This window comes from Colobus angolensis, unplaced genomic scaffold (genome assembly GCF_000951035.1).
Source record: "Colobus angolensis palliatus isolate OR3802 unplaced genomic scaffold, Cang.pa_1.0 Scaffold327, whole genome shotgun sequence".
Lineage (NCBI taxonomy): Eukaryota > Metazoa > Chordata > Mammalia > Primates > Cercopithecidae > Colobus > Colobus angolensis.
Genome location: NW_012116566.1, coordinates 4,447,441 through 4,468,688, shown reverse-complemented (window position 1 = coordinate 4,468,688; position 21,248 = coordinate 4,447,441). Strand labels below are relative to the sequence as shown.

Genomic DNA, 21,248 nt, shown 5'->3' with positions numbered 1-21,248 from the left:
TCACAGCCTTCGATCGAGGGGTCCAGGTAATGATGGTCATCCCGGGAGGCTTGGGTGATTGTGACAGCTGAGGTGATGAGAGATGAAGGGTATAAGGTACAAATAAATGCCTCCTTAGGGAAGGGTGGGGGTGTGTCAGGGAACGGTAGGTATCACGGCAGGAGAAAATGTCTCCACCGGAGTTCTGAGGTGTTCTCTGAAATCCTCTGGAGGGTGGCAGCAAACACAGAGGAGGAGCAGTCTTACCAAAAACACGTGCAGGGTGGAAGATATTTCAAAACTGTATATGTCCGTTACTTATGTATGGGAACGATAAAAAAAAATTTTTTTTTAATCCCTGTCTTTTTGAAGGAAATGCTTTGTAGACACCAAAAATCCTAAATATGACCGAATGAGGACAGATCATTTTATGTTTGTCTCATTGCAATGTAGAAGGTATGCTTTGGGATTCCAACTAGTGGCTCAGGACAGTCCTTTAGTCAAAACCTTGGCTTCTTTGGTTATGAATGTGATGATAATCTGTGTGGTATTAAAGGTGAACAAGGTACTTTACAATATGAATCTTGGCTAAATATTATGTTCTCAGTCCTAAGGACACACTAGGCCTAAATGTGGCACAGCTATAGGACTGGTTTCACTTGGTGAGACATCAGTATGTTTGTTAGCATTGCTCTCTTAATGCAGGTGATTGGAGATATGTGTTGTTCAGCAATTCAGATTTCATGTTTAGACTATACCGCAACCACTTAAGTATTTACATTTCTGGAAATATCAGAAAAGTGAATGTAATAACAAAATTGCTTATGAAGGAACTCTTATATGGATGCACCCAAAAAACTCAAATCCTTTACAAAATCCAATATGGAAAATGCGAATGCCTGGCAGAAGTGTGGTCCCGCAGGTAACTTGTCTGTAGGTGATGGGGTTAGTATACACCTGAGGGTGATGAGAGTGGAGTGTGGTGGGAGAAACAGAGAAGCAACCCCTGACTCAGATCCCTTGGAGGATGGCCAGGGACTGCACGCCTGTGGGTACAGGCACTTTGAATGGAGGGAAGAAGGGAGCTTAAGGAATGGGGCAGAGTAAAAATGCAATAAAGGTCTTCGTTAGAGCTGTTTCCTGAGCCACAGCTCAGGAGCCCCAGGAGGAACAGAATACCTTCTACATTGCAATGAGACAAACACAGAATTTGCGTGCTGTGAAAAGAGGTGACCTTCTCTATCTCCCCTCTCTCATTCATCGATGCAGAGTGAAGGCTACAGTGACCAAACTGCACAACTTCAACACTGCTATGCTCAACAATGCCCAGAAAGGACTTTTAAAATGATAGTTCCGACGCCACATCCAGTTAGCCTTTTGTATCTGTGGTTCCACATCCATGCATTTCCCCAACCGAGGGTGGAAAATATTGCAAAAAATATGGTCTGCACTGAACATGTACATGTTGTTTTTTCTTGTCATCCTTCCCTAAACAGTTCCATTATTTACATAGCACGTTGTATTAACATTACGTATTATAAGTAATCTAGAAATGATTGAAGTTTACAGGAAAATGTGCGAAGGTTATAAGCAAATACTGCACCATTTTATGAATACAACAGGGACTTGAGCACCTATAAATTTTGGTATCCTTGGGAAGTCCGGTAACCAATTTCCCACAGACATAGAGGAGCAGCTGCCAAATGTCATGGAAATTCATGGAACACTAGATGCTAGAGACTAGGGCGCAGCTGGCCCATGGTATATACCAATCAACACCCATTACAAACACAGTTATGTGGAATAATTAGCTACTTGAGAACAAATCTCATGGCCTTCCTCATCTTTTATTGTATAAAATCTTTAGTCATTCAATTAAAATAATGGTTTGCTTTTTACATAAGAAGGGAAATGAAGATAGAGATTCTTTGGGAAAGTTATTGCTAAGCTGACATTCCTTCTATTCCACTAGCCATGTACATTTTGGTTATCTAGCCAGCTAGCAATCAATCTATTATTCATTTACTTCCCACTGTCACTCAGAAAGGCTTGGAAGTGGTTCACATAAGTACATACAACTTGGGCACATATCTTTTCAATCAATATTTGCCTCTTTAGTCACTGTTTTTTCTTGTTAAAATATTAACTTATTATAGGCCAGAGACTTCTTTTGTGAATTCTGTTGTATTGGGGATTTCACTTTAGCTCTTCTTTGCGCCACCTGCACAACTCATAGGGGTTAGATAAGAAAGCTCAGGGAAGAAGCAGGGAGAGTGAAGAATCGCCACGGTAGCCGGGAAAGGGCTGCGAATCCTTCCTACGGATGATAAAGAACTCTTTTACTATCTGTCGTTCACCTTCAACAGAATGACCCAGAAGTTGTGCCCTTCAGCTGAAGACCCAGCTAAGCTGTCAAAAATGTGATATGATATCTGTGCCTCAAATTGGTTTTTATTTTTAACACATTACACTTAAAACTGGAGGTTGTTAAATTGTTCTAAGTATATAGAGATAGAAATCCAAGAAAGAAGACGAGTTCAAAGTCACTGAACTTTAAATTGCCACGAGGAACAATCTGATTTTCTTTATCTTACACCCTTTAGCTGTCCTTCCATCACTTTCAGCCTCTGTGCTCAAGTTTCCAATGTGTTTCTTATGAAACTGTATTATTCCCCAAAGCTACAGTCATCCACACGGGCATTTCCAGTGGTTCAGAGTGCACAACAATCGGGTGATGTTCATCCCCACAGTCCCACTACCATTGGTCTTCACGGTATTTCTAGGACGTGGTCAGTCTGTTTAGTTGATACAGGTCTTCTTTTTATGTATTTTGAGGGCCCTGAATTTATAACACTCTCCATTTTATATTTTTGAACATCCTATAAACATTGCCAAGAAGAATGTATTACTAGAGAGATTAATAGTTTGAATGAGGGGACTAAATAGCTTTCATTTGGACTGGTCTACAGGCGGTTAGGACAACACACACTCCAGCCATAGCTTCTTATTCTAGAAATTGTGTGACCGAGCGCAGTGGTTCACGCCTGTAATCCCAGCACTTCAGGAAGCCGAGGCGGGCAGATCACGAAGTCAGGAGTTCGAGACCAGCCTGACCAACAGGGTGAAACCCTGTCTCTACTAAAAACACAAAAACTAGCCAGGCGTCATGGCGGGCGCCTGTAATACCAGCTACTCCAGATGCTGAGGCAGGGGAATCACTTGAAACCGGAAGGCAGAGGTTGCAGTGGGCCGAGATCGTGCCACTGCACTCCAGCCTGGGTGAAAGAGTGAAACTCCACCTCAAATAAATAAACAAACAAACAAACAAACAAATAAATAAATAAAGTGCATGACATTCAGTTCAGATGAGCACAGGAGTTTGTTAGGTTCGTATGCAGGGGATGAGCTAGAACTGTCTGGCAAGGCTCAAAACTGTTCTCATGAATATCTTTTCACTACTCGACTTGCTAACCCTGGATGTCTCCGCAGATAGAGAGGTGGAACTAGAGAGCTGTCAGGAGTATGCCCTTCTCTCCCGATTACTGGTAAGCTCTGTCTCAGCTTCTTTTCTACACATTAAGGGCGATGTGACTTATCAGCCTGGGTAGTTTTAAAAATAGTAATGACTGGGCCCCAGCCCTGAGGTTCTCTTTAGGTTATTCTGGGTAGGGCCTGTGTATCCTTATTTTCAAAAGCTCCACTCCTCCCCCAAATGGATGCTAATGAACAGCCAGGGCTGTGAACCATTGGCTTGGGGTTTCTTTGCATAGGTTATCAGTGACAAGTTGGGGCACATTTTTTAAAGTGCTAAATCCCAGGAGGCCCTTCAGTCTCCATTCCCAAAGTTAGACTTACTATGGCAACAAAACAGGTCAAAATCTCAGGCCAGAGAGGTGCCACACACACTGAACCCCAATCACACCTGATCACCCAACATGCACTGCTTATGAGACTCAGTTTCAAACATCCCCAGCTTTGATCAGGCAATTCTATGACGTGGCAGGGCACTTTGTCTTTTTCTACCTGTTAAATCTTATCCTGCTTGGTTCTGTATGAGGCAAACAGGAGGCAAGCAATGCATGTCCATTCAGTTACTATCGCCAAATAAATTATGCCACCCTGGTTTGGGGGGAGCGTTCAGTAATGCAACCAGTTTTCTTTCCATTATACTAATAAAATGCTCTTACATCACACTACAGACTTTTTTTTTTTCTTTTTTTTTGAGACGGAGTCTCGCTCTGTCGCCCAGGCTGAAGTGCAGTGGCCAGATCTCAGCTCACTGCAAGCTCCGCCTCCCGGGTTTACGCCATTCTCCTGCCTCGGCCTCCCGAGTAGCTGGGACTACAGGTGCCTGCCACCTCACCCGGCTAGATTTTTGTATTTTTTAGTAGAGACGGGGTTTCACCGTGTTAGCCAGGATGGTCTCGATCTCCTGACCTCGTGATCCACCCGTCTCGGCCTCCCAAAGTGCTGGGATTACAGGCTTGAGCCACCGCGCCCGGCCCACACTACAGACTTTTGCAATCCAGTCTGTCTCCCTAGCTGTGAGGCAGCAAGGGTGCTTCATTTACTTCTGAAGCCCTGGTATCTAGCAGAGTACCTGGGACAAAGAGGTGCCTAATAAATGCTAGCTGGAGCCAATGATTTAAGACGACAGTATTAATTATTGTAAAATGAAATGATAATCAATTTCACATGTTTTATAGCTAGCATCCACAGTTCGTACACTCTATTCTATAACAAATAAATACAATCAGAACCTCAGAACCTTTTTCTTTTAATCGTAGCTCAGAGTAACTTCATCAGAATCATCTTCTGCTTTTGGTAGATCTGTCTTTTATGACATACTCACAACTGTGCTGAAGGTAGTGTCAGCTTAGGTGAAACAGTACCTAATGATAATCACAAAAAAAGTGGCTTTTGGCTTGCCTGCTCTATTTTAAATGGAAATTTCTCTCCACTGACTATGAGGTATATACAATTGCCTCCTCTTTAACCAGTCTGGAAAATAATTTTGAAGCATCATTATCTCTGCCACCTCTGGCCCCTGGGTGGGTGCTGACTCAGTCGGAGCACACAGCTTGTCCCTCCACCTCCAGTGCTTCTTGCCCCATGGAGCTCCGAAGATAGATGTACTTGCTCATGGCAAATGCATTCAGTTCCCCTCAAACACAGATCCTTAGGAGAATCAGGAAACTGGATAAAAAGGGAGAGTATATTACCTTTCTCATGAGCTATGCCCCAATTTCTTTGAGGGCTGGGTACAGCAGTCCACACCTGCTTCCAGAATGTGCCTACTAAACTGAAGGGGTTGGTTTCTGAATGGGTCACCTTGTGGGAATATTATTGGGCAGGGAACAGTCATGAACAGTCGGTGCTCCGGAAGGCATGCAGAGCATGTCAACAAGAGGGTGGAGAGAATTTAGATGTGATGGAATGAGAATGACCCATGTGTTCCAAGGCTCCCGCCTCCCTCTGACTATCAAGGGACATCCTGCCTTTGTGAGTTGAGCAGGTGAGAGCACCCTACTTCTGCTGAATCACAGAAAGGATGGAGAAGGATACTCCTTGATGGAGGAGGAGGAAAGGGGATTAGAGAGAGAAGTTGGCTCATTCCATGTAATAGAGTTTAGAGAGAAGGTGGGAGGAGAGAGTAAATATTTCAAGGGCTGTTAAAATGAAGGTTGAGTGGATTTGGTGATTACAGGGAGAGAAAATAGGCTGAATACCAAATCCTCATTAATGTGTTTCAACAGATGAGATTTAGCAGAAAATGGAATTTTGAGTTATGTGCATGGTGGCCTCTGATCCTGCTCCTGGAAGACAACTTTTAGAAACTTGACCTGGATGGGATGGAGGGTGACCCAGTGAATAGCCACAGCTGTGATGATATGGTCAATGTTGATATTTCTATTGATAATTTTGTTTCCAAAGAGAGTTTTGGAAACTTTGTCTTCTAGACAGTTGTCTTCCAGAAGTTAGATTCATCAACTATTTTCTTATAAGACACTTCTCTGACCCAGGAGCTTCAATAAACAATTAACTTTGAAAATGAACAATGCTTGTTTATTTCTACTGGGGATATTAATTGGAATGCAAAATAATGACTAGGACACTGTTGGCCCATTTATGGCCTTTTTCTCCTTGGTTTTTAAACAGTGCTGGAACTTTTTTAATCTAGCAAGATTTATTCGGTCTCTAAGCGAGGATTCCTCAGTGGCCATATACAGATTATTTGGTCCTGAAGTCACAAACACAAGCTTTTCACCTTAGCTGTCTTTGTCTTTGGAGGTTCTACAGCCCATAAAGCTTGTCAATTCTAATTTTTTTTTTTTTTTTTTGTGACTTGAGATATAAAGGAAAGTGTGGTAAAAATCTGTTGGGCTTTTAGCAACCAAGCTCACCCATGCATCAGCCTGTAACACTCAGGGCTTGGTACTTCCATTCACGAGCAAGACTACTTCGCTGGGGACCTACTTTTCAAACGAAAGTCAAAACAGAAGTCGTTGCCTTAGGTAACCAGCTAAGATATTGATGCTCATGTATCAAAAGCTTGATTGTTCAAAATCGTACCAGTTTTCCAGTCATTTTTGAGTGGAACAAACCTATTAATGTAATCACATTAAGCACAGAATGAAAAGATTTCAAATTAGTGGTATCTATACATATACATCCTTATTTCAAGAAAAGGTATTAAATACAATAAACGGGAGGTAGAATATTCTGATGCACTGCCTGTGTCACTAAAGACCAAGCCAGATTTTGCTTAACTACAAAACCTTCCGCTCATCTCTGCTGTAATAAAACAAGCTTCCATCTATTTTTAAGGCAAACTGTTTGTTAAAGATTCATTAAAACTAATTCCATCAACAATTCCAAAAGCTATTAGAGTTAAATATTTAAACTAAATTTTAAGGGCCAAAAGGGAGTATTTGCAGCTTAATGTACAAATAAATACCACCTGACATACCAGTGGCTTTCATTAGTTTGTTTCAGCTCTGTTGCTTCTAATGAAATTTAATTAAATTGATTTGGATACTTAAAGGTACAGTACATACAAGCATAAGGACCTGTGCAACACCATCTTTTAAAAGCAAATACTGTGTAAATCTGTTTTACGAATTCAATTTACTGCTACTGGGCTAATTCTAAAGAACCAGTGTAACCAAGAAGACTTGAAAAGTTGGAAAAAATGTATATGATTTAGTAGAAGAAAGTATACCATTGTTAACCGCTAGGAGTTAATAGGGACCAATGGATGCAAGAAACCAAAACAAACAAAGAAATGAAAACACCTGGGAAATTGAAATAAGACAAAATCAGTCCTCTTACCTCCCTGGCTTTGCTTTTGAGGCCTTAAAACAAAGATTTGACTTGGATGAGTTTTAACAATGTCCTCTGTGTTTCAATTAGTACTGCAAAATTAAGTTCAGGATAAAACTAAACAGTCCAGTCCTAAATTTGGATTCAGATTTAGGAATCCAAATGTCTAGCTTCTAATATGTCATTTGAACAGTCAGCTATTTTACATATATACTCATCATTGGAGAACAAATTCGATGTTTACCCTGGGTCTCAACTTCAAGTTCTCTGTATTCCAGTCTACTTCAAAATGCTTCTGACAGGCTGGGTGCAGTGGCTAATGCCTGTAATTCCAGCATTTTGAGAGGCCAAGGTGGGCAGATGACCTGAGATCGGGAGTTCGAGATCAGCCTGAGCAACATGGAGAAACCCTGTCTCTAGTAAAAATACAAAATTACCCGGGCATGGTGGCACATGCCTGTAATCCCAGCCACTCGGGAGGCTGAGGCAGGAGAATTGCTTGAACTAGGGAGGCAGAGGTTGCAGTAAGCTGAGATCAAGCCATTACACTCCAGTCTGGGCAACAAGAGTGAAACTCTTTTCAAAAAAAAAAAATAATGCTTCTGACAATGTGAATGGAAGCAGAGTCATTGAACATGCCCTCTGCTCCTCTGCTAGGCTTACACTCTGGGGTAGCTTTTATTCAATAAAAATTAGTAAGTAGCTAGCACCATGCTGGGCACAGGGCAAGAACAGAGAAAGACTGGCATGGCTGTTGAGGGGAAGATGAAGGAGAAACAGGTGTTCAAAGCATGATCACACCATGCTTCATACAGCCAGGTTGTAAGAGCCATGAAGGAAAAGTATAGGTTGTTGGGAAGGACTGCTATTAGCCTTAGAGAGCTGGGGAAAGTCAGGGAGGGTTTCCGGAAGGGTTATAGTTACACTGGGGCAGCAATAACCAGGCTTGGAGGGAGAGAAGGGGAGGCATTCCCGGGGGAGGAACTGACTTGTGTCCAGGCAATGCCAAGGCTCTGAGGTGGAAACAGCTTTGTACCTGAAAAGGAAGAGCCAGGGGAAGCAAGAACAGTGTGGGCTGAGGCAAAGCGATCGCAGGCACGGTGGAGGGAAGTCAGCGCAGGGAGGTGAGCACGACTTTGTGAGAAACTGGAAGGTACTGAAGGGTTTTAATCAGGAGAAAGGCCAGGTCAGATCGGGATTTTTAAAAGTATATTCTGAATGCTTAATGGAAAATAGACTGAAGATGGTAACGTTGATTCCAGAAAACCAATTAGGCAGTAATATTGTACCAGGACCAGGGACAGATGATGATGCAAGTAAGGATGGGAGATATAGTTGGGTATGGGAGATATTTGGGAAATATATCATCAGGGTTTGTGAAAGATAGAGTGGAGATAAGAAAGAAGGAAGTATTAGTTGGATAACTCTCAGATTTCTGAAAAGAACAAGGTGGGTTAGGTGCTATTTACTGAGATGGGCAACCACAGAAGAAGAATAGATTTGGTGAATATACTGAGAGCTAAGCACTGTTTTATGGACAGTTAGAGCTGATGAGCTACCTAAGTGCAAATGTCATGTGGGTAGTTGTATGGATGGGTTTAGTGTTCAATAGTTAAGACCAGATAGAGAAATAAATGTGGATACAACTAGTCTTCAAATGCATTTAAAAACCATGGGAGCAGGGTGCAGCAAACCACCATGGCATGTGTATACCTATGTAACAAACCCGCACTTTCTGCACATGTATCCCAGAACTCAAAATATAATTAAAAAACAATTGTCTTAAGATGGTAGCGCTTTGTGAAGGGATCTTGCCTATATGCTGTGAGGTTCTCATGAGGCAGGTTCTATGAAAATAAAAACAAAAACAAAAACAAAACAAAAAAACAAAATGTGGGAGCAGATGAGATCATCTACATTAGCAGACATAGGGTCCCAAACAAGGATGCCACAAGGAAGACCAGGACCAGGGTGTTGGCAAAAAAGACTGAGAAGGGGCGGCTTGCCAGGTAGACGAAGATAAGAATAGTGACAAAGCAGCCCGGGAGGAGGCTGTTTAACAGAGGAAGATGTGTCAGGGCCTCCCCAGTCCATGGCCTTTTCTTCCTGGATACCCATCTAGACGACACGTCCCAGCCTCTCCTGCCATGTGGCAGTCTTTCACACCCATGCAATGGAGATCCAGCCAACAGAGGTGGGGCAGTGGGCATGTGTGTTGCCAGGGATAGCTGCAGGCCTTACGGCGTGCCAGAGCCACAGATGGAAGGAGGAGTCTGGGTCCTGAGTGCCCACATGGAGAAGAGCTGACCTGTCTACTTGAACACCTGTCCAGGATGACTACAGGAGCAAGAAAATAAACTTTCATGTAGTTGGATCATTAGATGTGTTGGTCTGCGTGTTACAGTGGGGAGCCCTCCCTAAGTCACACAGACAATGAGACTTGTCGGACGCTGCAGTTAGGAGCCCTTTCCATGGAGGCATGAGGACTGACTGCTAGGGGTTGATGAGTACAACAGAAAGTGAGAAAGGCACCATGAATGAACTCCAACCTTCCTAGAAACCTCATTGTGAAAGCTGGACCATGGGAGAGCAGAAAGTGAGAAGGCAGAAGATGGAAAAGGATGGGGAGAGGACATTTTTCAAACATTGTAAGATAGAAGCACGAAGAGCATATGTATCTCAGGGGAAGAATGACCAGAAGGAGAGGATGAAGAAACAGGAAGGAGGAAAACAGACAATATCAGAAGAAAATAAGCATAAAGTGAAACTATCAAGAAATAATTGTTAAAATGCATGCCACTATGTAATTGGGGAAAGGTAACCCAATATGGATGTATTCACTTTGGAATTTCCAGAACCTAGAAGGGAGTGGAGGATCTAGCTTTGACCATTACATTCAAGCTTTTATGTGAGCAGGAATGGGAGGCTGAATAATGCTCTCTTAACAAGAGGCCTGGACCACACATAGGGAATAAATACATATTTCTATTTTAAAATAGAACCCAATAAAAATAAGCATAAAGTAAAACAATCAAGAAATAATTGTTAAAATGCATGCCACTATGTAATTGGGGAAAGATAACCCAATATGGATGTATTCACTTCGGAATTTCCAGAACCTAGAAGGGAGCGGAGGATCTAGCAGGTACGCAGTAAATATGCATTGAATGAATGAATGAATGAATGTAAGTTACTAGGAGTGGCCATTTGCTTGTAGGATTGACAGGACTGCTCTAAGAGGAATCACATGGTATTAAGGAGAATAAGAAAATGGGGGTACTGGCCGGGCACGGTGGCTCAAGCCTGTAATCCCAGCACTTTGGGAGGCCGAGACGGGTGGATCACGAGGTCAGGAGATCGAGACCATCCTGGCTAACACGGTGAAACCCCGTCTCTACTAAAAAATACAAAAAGCTAGCCGGGCGAGGTGGCGGGCGTCTGTAGTCCCAGCTACTCGGGAGGCTGAGGCAGGAGAATGGCGTAAACCCGGGAGGCGGAGCTTGCAGTGAGCTGAGATCCGGCCACTGCACTCCAGCCCGGGCGACAGAGCGTGACTCCATCTCAAAAAAAAAAAAAAAAAAAAAAAAAAAAGAATTTTATGCTACATATCTTACCAGTGGTCAATATGTCATCCAGTCAAATGGAGCACTGGCGGTGAGGACAGCATGAACAGCTCTCTCAGAGCAGTACCTGGGAACTGTAAGTTCACCCAGCTTTAACCTCAGGAACTGCTGGCAGCCTGTCACGGGCATGGGGTTATGACAGGACATGTGGCAACAGCAAGAAGCATCTGAGGCAGTTCCACATTCTGTGACCTCACTTCTTCCCTTGGTTGTTGCTAACGTTCTTATATTGTTCCAGCTACAAAACAGAGTCTGAAAACGTATAGTTCTCTTTGCATCGAACTAGCTGGCCTCCCTGCATAGGGCAAAGGAGTCATGGACTTGGGGACGTTTTCAAGGTTAAAGCCAATTGGTAATTACTGTAGAAGTATTTCCAGTGAAATGACAGCACTGTGGGATCTCCCAAGACTGTGGCTTTTATAAAAACTGGGCACAGATACTCGAAAGGAGCATTGGTGCTGGTGCACACATAGCATGGGTGTCCAGGGAATGAACATCTCCATAGCCTTTTCTTCACTTTTGCACCCTGTAATAGAAACTCTGCTTTTCAGTGAAGCCCCTGGACAGGGAGACGTAGGTGGCCACTTGATTAAGAACTGGAAGTATTTACAAAGGCATGTCTCTAAAAGAAAAATGCATGCCCTCCCCGGCTCTTTTCCATTCCAGTTGTTTGGAACGTGGGCAGACTGATAGTCAATGTGGATAATACTGATGAGGGCAACACTCCAGAGGTGGTGAGCATAGAGTCAGGAGGAGCCAAACCCCTGGCTCTGGCAGGCATTATATCAGACTTTGACCATTACACTCAGGTTTTTACGTGAGAGGGAGTGAGAGGCTGAAAAATGCTGTCTCCTCCATAGAAGATGTAACCATCCTAATTCCCAGAACCAGTGAATATGCAACCTTAAATGGCCAAAGAGACTGCAGATGTGATGAAGTTAAAGACCTTGAAAGGGAGAGATCATTGTGAATATCCCAGGAGGCCTGATGTAATCTCAAGGGTTGTTTCTTATAAGAGAGACTCGGGCGGTCACAGAGCAGGCAGTACGACGACGGAAGCAAAGAAATTTCAAAGATGCTGCACTGCTGCCTCTGATGGTGGAGGAGGAGGCCACCAGCCAAGGAATGCAGGCAGCCTTTAGAAGCTGGAAAAGGCAAGGAAACAGATTCTCTAGAGAACTTGTAGATAATTAAATACTGGTGATAAGGTATTATGCCAGGATATTAATGTAATTTCCTTATTGTCTCTGTTCTGGCTAAGGTCTCAAGCAAGGCAAAGAATAATAGATGCCCCCTTGCCCCACTTTCTCGAAATGTTAGACCTTCCACTTGGAGCTGCAAAAGTGGTGGACAAAATAGGGTTCTGCAGTATTAGCATATGACTCAACTCCAGATTATATAAGATTAGGCTTAGGGTGGAAGTGGCTGGTGGTGAAAACTTCCTTGGAAGTAATCAATTGGTTGGGGATTCCTCACCCTCCCTCTCCAGAAGCCCAGAGAGTGGACTATGTAAAGAGTTTCACCACGAGCTCCCTGAATTTTGGGGGTGGCAGGGCCTGGTGTCTTCAGTGGCATTAGCAGGGTGATACAGAGGTTCAGTGAACTGACCATGGAGCCATGAACTTTCATGCCCACCCACTGCATGGGCCCCTTCCAGGGTCTGTACCTAATTTTATATTCATAAAGTGTACTCTTCTTCTTAAATAGGACTTCCAAAATGACAAAAGCTACAGGGGCACAAAATTGGTATCTTCCCTGGTCTGTGTGTAGTCTGAGGCCGACTGAGAATTCTGAGGCAGATGGCTGAGGAGGTCAGCCATCCCCAGTTGGGAGGTCCTTGGTTGCATGGTGGTACTTCTGAGCAACCCACCCCACTGCCCCCATGAGAGATGGAGCTAGCCAGGAGACATCTCCCATGGGCAGAGTGTACCACAGCCAGGATATAACCGAGATGGTCAGGTTCTGCTCTCCTCCTCTTGAGTCTCCTTTCCCACTTAGCTCAACCTTGTTGGGAGGCATTGAGACGGGGAAGCTGCAGCTTATGAGAAGGGGAGGGAGAGGAGATGGAGCTGGGAAGAGAGAAGAAACTGATCATGCTGTCTCTCAAGCACACTGAGTTCTCACAGATGTGGTATCACCCAGTCTACTGGATCCACCAGAAAACGAGGGAGTAAGTTTGAGTTAATTGCCCCAAAGTAAGTAAGAAGAATGGATGTAGACTTACATTAAACTTACTGAGTTTACTAGCTCCTGATCTGGTCCTTTGATTCTGCCTTTTGTCTCTGGGGTATTTTTGTAGGTTTTGATTCAAAATGTTATGAGTGAAGCCTTGTAAAAGGGTGGAATTACAGAGGAAGTGTTTAGTTTGGGTACTGCTAGATGGGATTTCCCCTGACTTGGGGATCTATCCCAGCAACAGCTGTAAGTTAGTCACTTCTTGTTTAGCAACTGCCATGTGCATTGATTTCCACTTTTGCACAATTGATTTTTGCTTCTGTTCCCATTTGTGCCTTTGCTTTTGGACAGATATCATATGATGAGTGTCTGAGAATTGTCTCAGAGAGGTCAGGAGACTTCGTGAAGAAAGACCGTCTTTGTCAATACCAAACATCAACAAGCAAACGTCCAGATTTATGGAGGAGACAGTATGGGAGCTGAGTTTAACCTTAGCCTTTTTGTTTTCTACCCTAACTTGACATCAAGTGATTTAGAAAAGAAAGAACTAGAGGAGCTACAATTGCAAACCTTGTGGACACCAGCCTTGGGTTGTTTTAAAATCTGGCCGAAAGTCCTTATGGTCTTCCAATAATCTGTTGTTGAAGAATTTTCTAGGACAGTAGGAAGATTTATAAATTCCCATTAAGCAATTTCCTTGATAAAATGACAGCTCTACATTTAGTAGTTTAATTTATTTCTATAGAGGATTTACTACTTTTTCATCCCTATCTGAGATACCCAGAAAGTAGAATCTATTAATTCTCAAAATGGCAACATATTGGAAGACATATTAAAGCCCTTCAGTATTCCTCACTCTTCATACTGCAAAGCTTAAGCATCAAAATTTTGAATGTTGACTATATTGTGTTTTTCCTACTTATTTCAAAGTATCTTTCTAATTCTCACTGGAATATGGTATTGTTTTTCAAATGTCCAGCAGATGAGAGTAACGGAGTGATGTTAAACATGAGAACATCACTTCCGTTTGCAGGGCCATGGGCTACTGGCTCATCTATGTAGAGTGATCAGTCTCCCATAAGCAAGCTGTGAAAGATGACAAAAGGCTGTATTCACTCCTTCATCCACTCTGGTTTGGACATTTGAGGAAATCTACAGGCATTCCTTTACCCATCTATAATTACTTATTGATTTCTTGTTTTGTGAGTGCAATGGCGGCAAGAGCTAATGAAATGAATCCAAGAGAGGTAAGGAAAGAGAGCCTGGTGTGAGACAGGCCATGAAGGGCATGACTCCACTCCCATCAAAGCTCATTCTTCACTTGCTGTGCAACCTGAGAGTCTATCTTCTCTGACAATAAAAGGAAGGATATTGAAAGATTAGTTTTACGTTTTCTTTCTCTCATCATGAAGGCAAGAGCAGATACAGTATCTCTATTCAGAGAAATACGATCTTACTCTGTTTCAAGCACAGGCAGTTTGGTATTTTTGGAGACATGAGCTCACTGTGCAAGATACCAACGTTGTATGTGGGGTGGAGTAGAGGGTGGCACAACCCTAAAAACACCAGGCCATCAATATTAGGAGGTTTCTAACCCCACTGCTTGCCAACAAGAGGTTGGGCCTGACATCTGATCTACCTGTGAGATTTGATCCATACACTTAGGAATTATGGATTTTATTTATTATTTATTTTTATTTTTTTGAGACAGGGCCTCACTCTGTCACCCAGGCTGGAGTGCAGTGGCACGATCTCTGCTCACTGAAGCCTCCACCTCCTGGGTTCAAGCGATTCTCCTACCTCTGCCTCCTGAGTAGCTAGGATTACAGGCGTGCACTGCCTGTAATTTTTGTATTTTTAGTAAAGATGGGGTTTTACCATGTTGGCCAGGCTGGTCTCAAACTCCTGACCTCAAGTGATCCACCTACCTCAGCCTCCCAAAGTGCTGGGATTACAGGCATGAGCCACCATGCCCTACCTGAACTATGGATTTTAATTCACTCGGAGAGATACTGAGTGGATGCTGTTCTGTCTGAAGCACTTTGAGATTCTTAGAGCAAAATGAGCTTCAGGACCATAAGCTGAACACTGGAAAAATCATCTATCACTTTAACAACAGGGACTGCCCTGACCCTTTCCATAGGAACTTTACAGGGTCTGTTTGAATGGCCTGGCTTGTCTTCCAGGCAAGCAGTGCACAGAGAGGCAAGGGCACGGAAGCATGGAGGTAGCAACCCCTCAATTCTGATCGCCAGCTTTCAGCACCTAGCACTCTCAGTTGTAAACATGGGACTCTGTCTCCTATAGAAATATTGCCGGCAGGCAGAGCTGCGTGTGCGAAAGGAGAAAGACTGTGGGAAGCAGACACTGGATAGGCCTCTAGGGACTAGAGGAGACAGAGTAGAGAGACCAGGGAGAAAGGAGCTGTAAAAATGTAGGCAGAGGTGAATAGTGATGATGATGATGATGACAAAATGAAATCCTCGGATCCAAACCTTCAGCTGCCTGTGGACAGGATGGCAGAGACGGCACTTGCCAATCAAACAGCTTGGAAAAATGTTGTAGAACTAATGGCAGCAACTCCCATGGATATGTCACTTTTCATTTTACAAAGCGCTGTGATGACTTCTGTTCTATTTGAGACGTCAGCAATCCACTGTGGCAAGTATTACGGCTTTCCTGTCATGGATGGGAAAACCAAGGGAGGAGGTCGGTGGGATTGAGGGAGAGATGCCCGCAGTCTTCATGAAAGGCTATGAAGGTTCTTTGATGCAAAGGTCAAGGAAAGATACAGACTTGGATACACGAACTGGAAGGAAGGCACCATGGCGACCCAGGCTTCCAAACCTCCAGAGACCCGAGGGTTTGTCCCGCTGCCTCCAGAGAACATGCTGCCAGGTACAAGAACAGCCAAAGACCATTTTAAGAGGTCGTTTACTTTTCTGACGGCTCTGCATCAGGAATGGCTGCTCATCAGGTACAGATAACCGGCTGCCAAGCAACCCTAGCGCATCTGAAACCTGGTAGATCAGAGGGCTACTCATTGTGTTCCACCCCTCCGCAGAAGTGGCCAGAGGACTGCCCGAAGTCACTTCTTACACTGATGGGCAGAGGGTCTCAAGTCAACTGCCCAAGGTCATGCTGCACTCTTTGTATTTCACCAAATTGTAGGATGAGCCTTTCAGACACCAATGTGATCTCCAGTTTTATGAGTACAAGTTGAGTGTCCCGCATCAGGAAAGCATAGTCTGTTCTATTCTCCTCTGCTTCAAACAAGCTTGGAGGAATACATTCATTTTGGGGTGCTATATTACCAAAGGGACACCAACAAACTTACATGCATTTGGCAAAAAAGGATGGCATGGTGAAGGCTGTGGAAAGGCTGACATATTAGAATTTAGCATGTGATGGGATTTAGGACATGCTAACCCCAAATATGGCACCTTGGCATTTGGGAAAACAACAAAGGCTGAAAGGTCTCTCTCACCTTTCCCTCAGAAAGGTTTCTCTCACCTTTCTCTCATGCTTCTTCCCTTAAGCAGGTCATAAAACCCTCATTCGAGAGGTGCCTCCTTATACTGGAGCAAAGGAACATCCTTATCTCCGAACTCACAGGGGCACAGAGAGGAATCTGGAAGATTCCCCCGTTTATCACCATTAGCATACCCTTTTGTCCTCCAATCAGACTTCTCCATGGGTGTCCACTCTCCATCAGACTTAAGCATAAAAATATACAAGTTTACCTGTTTCTTTGGGCCTTTATTTCCTTATAGAGGTTCTCATGTAATTAACTGGCATGTAACTATCTCATGTAATTATCTAATTATATAGATAATTTTGTATGCCTTCTCTCTTGTTACTATAATTTGCTTTTCATTATAGGGGCTTCAATCATGAACCTAGCGATGGGTGAGGGAGGATATTTCTTTTCCTCTCCTACACATTTTAGACCTAGAAAAGAAATGACCTTGTAGATAAAGATGGCTAGCTTCAAATCCAGGAAGGCTATTGCAGAGAAGAGAGATTAGACTTTTCCAGTACAGCTTTTGGAGTACAGAAGTTGCAAATAATGAGACTGTTGCTTAATACAAGTAAGAAGTTTTGGATGATCACAGTTACCCCAAAATGGGATAACATGCCTCATTAGGTTGTGATTACAGCTGACATTAAAGCCATTTGAGAAGAAAACGACTTTTGGAACGGTACTGCCTTTCTTCTCCTGCCACAAACCTTTTGGGGTGGTTATGCTGCCCCCATCCCCATCCTCCCTGGCAGGGGGCTGTGGCGATGGGACTGAGTTCTCACCCCGGGGTGTGAGCCCGAGACTGGCAACTTCTGTGCCACTTGCCTTCCCCTCTCCCCTCTCTCACCCTATGGGCTGGAATGAGAAGTGGGCAGAGCCAGGGTGCTTTGCTTACACAGGCAGGAATGACGCTTCTTTTGCAAGGCAAAGCAATGAGATAGGTATCAGGGTCACCTGCTGGCCTTGGGCCACCTGCCTGAGCACATACAGCTCCATAAGAGGGAAAGGGATCCCTGTGCAGTCTCAGCTCCTATAGTTTTGGGTCTCTCTGTTAGACACTTAGCCTGTGTCCCAACCAATGCAAGTACTTCTTGGAGATATTGTACAGATTATTAAGGTATCATCTAAGAATTTATACATGATGATTTCTACAATATTTTAATTCTATGTCCTCCCCCTCACCCATCTTCTGTCCTTCAAAACCAGCCATCCTGACAGTTCTCCAACCATAGTCAAATCTAAGCACCCCATTATTTCGGTCACTTCATTTCTTTTTAAGTCCCAAGGTTCAAAAAAGACAAGAACTTTCCATCTCCTGCTTCTCTTGTATCCCGACATCCAGTCTCTTCCTATGGCATATCCTCTTTTCCTTTAGAAAACATCCTCTGCAATGACACAGAACATTGAAGTTCTCTTTGTAGTTATCTAAAGACTGGCTTTAAAAGGGGGATGCATTCTTTAGCCTGCAAGTGATCACATTCTCCTACACCTGTTGATGTTTCTTTAGGGGAAAATAACCCAAAAGGCCAGGCTTCACAAAAGTCAAAGGTTCCAATGATATAACTATGCTGTGGTTCCAAATGCAGCATGAATCAAACATAGTTTTATATCAATCAATACACTCAGCTAGAAGAATATTCTGATTTGAATCAGAATGTGTCTCTCTAGGTAACATAAAGTAGGTGAGCTAATGAAATGGCATCCTGGCCTCTGTGCCTGGGTTTGATAAGAAAATGACCATGACAGATGGCGCCGAATTCTGTTCCACGGACACGGAACTCTCAATCCAATTTCCATCTCTCCCCTCACGCTTTCCCTTTTATCCATAATGTCCTTATCTCTTACCTCCTAATTGTGCAAACTCCATAAATGCCTCTCAAGACTTGGCCTACAAGTTTCTTTCCCTTAATTCACGCTTTAAAATCTGTAGTATGTAATTCAGAACTGAATGAAGTTGCCAATTATAGTTTCATATTCCATCTTTACCCCAGTACCTTCTTTCCATATCTTATGTTTTCCTTTGGAATTCTTCCTTTGCTAAGCCTACAATAGATGTCTAATAAATAGATTTGAAGCATGGATAATTAAAAGATATGGATCAGACATTTTTTTCGATGATATGCAAATTGTCAGTGAAGAACAAAATAGAAATCTATTTCACCACTGATTAAAAACAATTCATAAAGATGAATGAATTTGGTTTTCTCACAAAGGAGCTTTTCAAAAGAAAAGCTTTTTTGAATTTTGAGCTTTGCTATTAGCAGCACTTATGACACTGGGTACAAAGATCTTCCTTTCATTTCACAACTGCATAATTTGGAAATTATTAAGAACAGCTCTTTCTCAACATTTTAAAATCATGGGTCGACTAAAACATCACCATTCATTTGTCCAGCCCATCCTTCTTGAATCTCTTCAAATGAAACATATTTTATAGCATCTTCAGCTCTTGAGTTTTAGCTCCATGAAATTCCTGTCAACACATTCTTTTTTTTTCATGGAAACAGACAGACAATTATGCTTTTTGAACTCTACTAACAACAATGAAAAACATTAAGATGGAAGACTCATATGACTATTCCAGAAAGGGTCTGGAAAGTCTCTAAAAGCTGCTTCCCTACAACGCACAGAAGTATCAGAAGGTATATTTCAGCAAACAGGAAATGTTCAGGATCTAAAGGAAAGAGGGTTTTATTTCATGCAGCAATATTTCGTTGAGCTTCTGGAGCCACTGATTCAGAATGGCCAGTTCCTTTCTAATTTATACCATGTTCCTTATTTCTGGCTGCCTGTTTAACTGAAGGACTCTTTCCTGGGCGAGACTTCATTTGCCTCCTGGAGGAATTCAAGAAGGAGTTAACTAAGGATGCTGGGATAGGAATTTCAAACAAAATAGAATGGAAGCCAAAACACTGTAGATAAATGGCTTATGCTAACCTGTTATATAAAATGCTTCGGGAAGGACTTAACAGTTGTCCCCTGAGCCATATGGGTTTACACTGCATGGGTCCACTAATGTGCAGATTTTTTTTCAACCAAATGCCCATAAAAAATACAGCATTTGTGAGATGCAAAACCCATGTATACGGAGGGCTGACTAATTTCCGCAGGGCCTTGAATATTCACGGATTTTGCTACCTGCGGCAGTCCTGGAACCAATCCCCTGTGTATACTGAGGGATGACTCTCAATGATCTAGAACCTCCACTTCATTTTGCACTCTGTTTCAACGTAAACACACTTCCTCTTAGGGAACAGGAAAATTTTGAAAGAGAAATATATAGGGTACACCTTATAAAACTTAAAGTGCAAAGTAATGAATACTTAAGGGAAGTTAGAAAGGCCTTGGGGGAAATCTAGAAGTAGACTCTAACTTAGTAGAGACAGCTATAAAATATTTATTTTTTTCCCCATTGCTTAGAAAAAGACAAATTTTCCCTCTGCCTTTCCAACAAGGCAAGATGGGTCTTGTTCCCTATGATGCGAGCCCCTTACTGTGGGCCCATGTCCTTGGCCAGCGGGTGGCTGGTGACCTGGGGGATGGGGGCTGTAGATGGGGATGGAGGCAGCAATGCTCTTGGCCTTCCTACTCCCTGCAAGTGGCCAGGGGGCTGCAGGTGGGTGCTGTGGGCAGTTGCTGATGGAAGCCTAGGCACCCTTCTACAGTCCTGTCTGTGCTTCCTGAATCCCTGCATAGAGACCAATGCCTATGCCATTCTCCCCGCTTACTGATGACATCCTCTACCCTCTATGTTCTTTTTTTTTTTTGAGGTGGAGTCTCGCTCTGTTGCCCAGGCAACAGTCCAGTAGTGCGATCTCAGCTCACCTCAACCTCTGCCTCCTGGGTTCAAGCAGTTCTCCTGCCTCAGCCTCCTAAGTAGCTGAGATTATATGCACTGCTACCACGCCCAGCCTTTTTTTTTTGTATTATTAGTAGAGACTGGGTTTCACCACGTTGGCTAGGCTGGTCTCAAACTCCTGACCTCAGGTGATCTGCCCACCTCAGCCTCCCAAAATGCTGGGATTACAGGTGTGAGCCACTGCGCATGGCCTTCTACCCCATTTGTTAACTCGGATTTAAACTCCATGCTTGCGGGGCTTGTCACGATAAAACAACAACTTTTGGGAAACGTTAAAAAAATAATTCTCCCCTCCTAACCAAAAGAGTAAAGTTTGACACTCCTTATTGAGAAGATTTTGGAAATGAGGCCTTGAATGAAACTTTCTAGACATGACTTTTTTCTCTTAAGGCATTTTTGAGCCGTGTTGGGGTTTTGGAAGTGTGTGATATGAATTCCTGCCTGCCTTGCGAGAGTGCAGTGAACAAATGCTGAGCATCATGGTGATCCACATTTGTCACCGGAAGCACTGTCTTCTTCCCTCTGGCCAGTCCACCACAAGGTTCTTAGGGGCAGAGTGACATGGGTCAGACAGTTGAGTCTCCTATTCAATGTTCCTAGTCTGCAATGGTTCTTGATTCCCTGAATGATGTGCTCTGCATCTCTCTTTATATATATGCATATATCTTTCCATATATATATCTATCTTTCCATATATTTTTTTTTCCAAAATTACTTGTTAACATTTGTTGATGCTTCTTTTTTTCCCCCCAAATCCCTTTGTCAT

The 21,248-nt window shown here is 43.2% G+C and overlaps 1 protein-coding gene across 4 annotated transcripts in view; it reads right to left on the bottom strand.

Annotated features, from left to right (window-relative positions):
• Nucleotides 1–21,248, bottom strand: part of CTNND2 (catenin (cadherin-associated protein), delta 2) — a 935,009-nt gene that overhangs the window by 25,444 nt on the left and 888,317 nt on the right. The gene's annotated exons all lie outside the window — the stretch shown is intronic.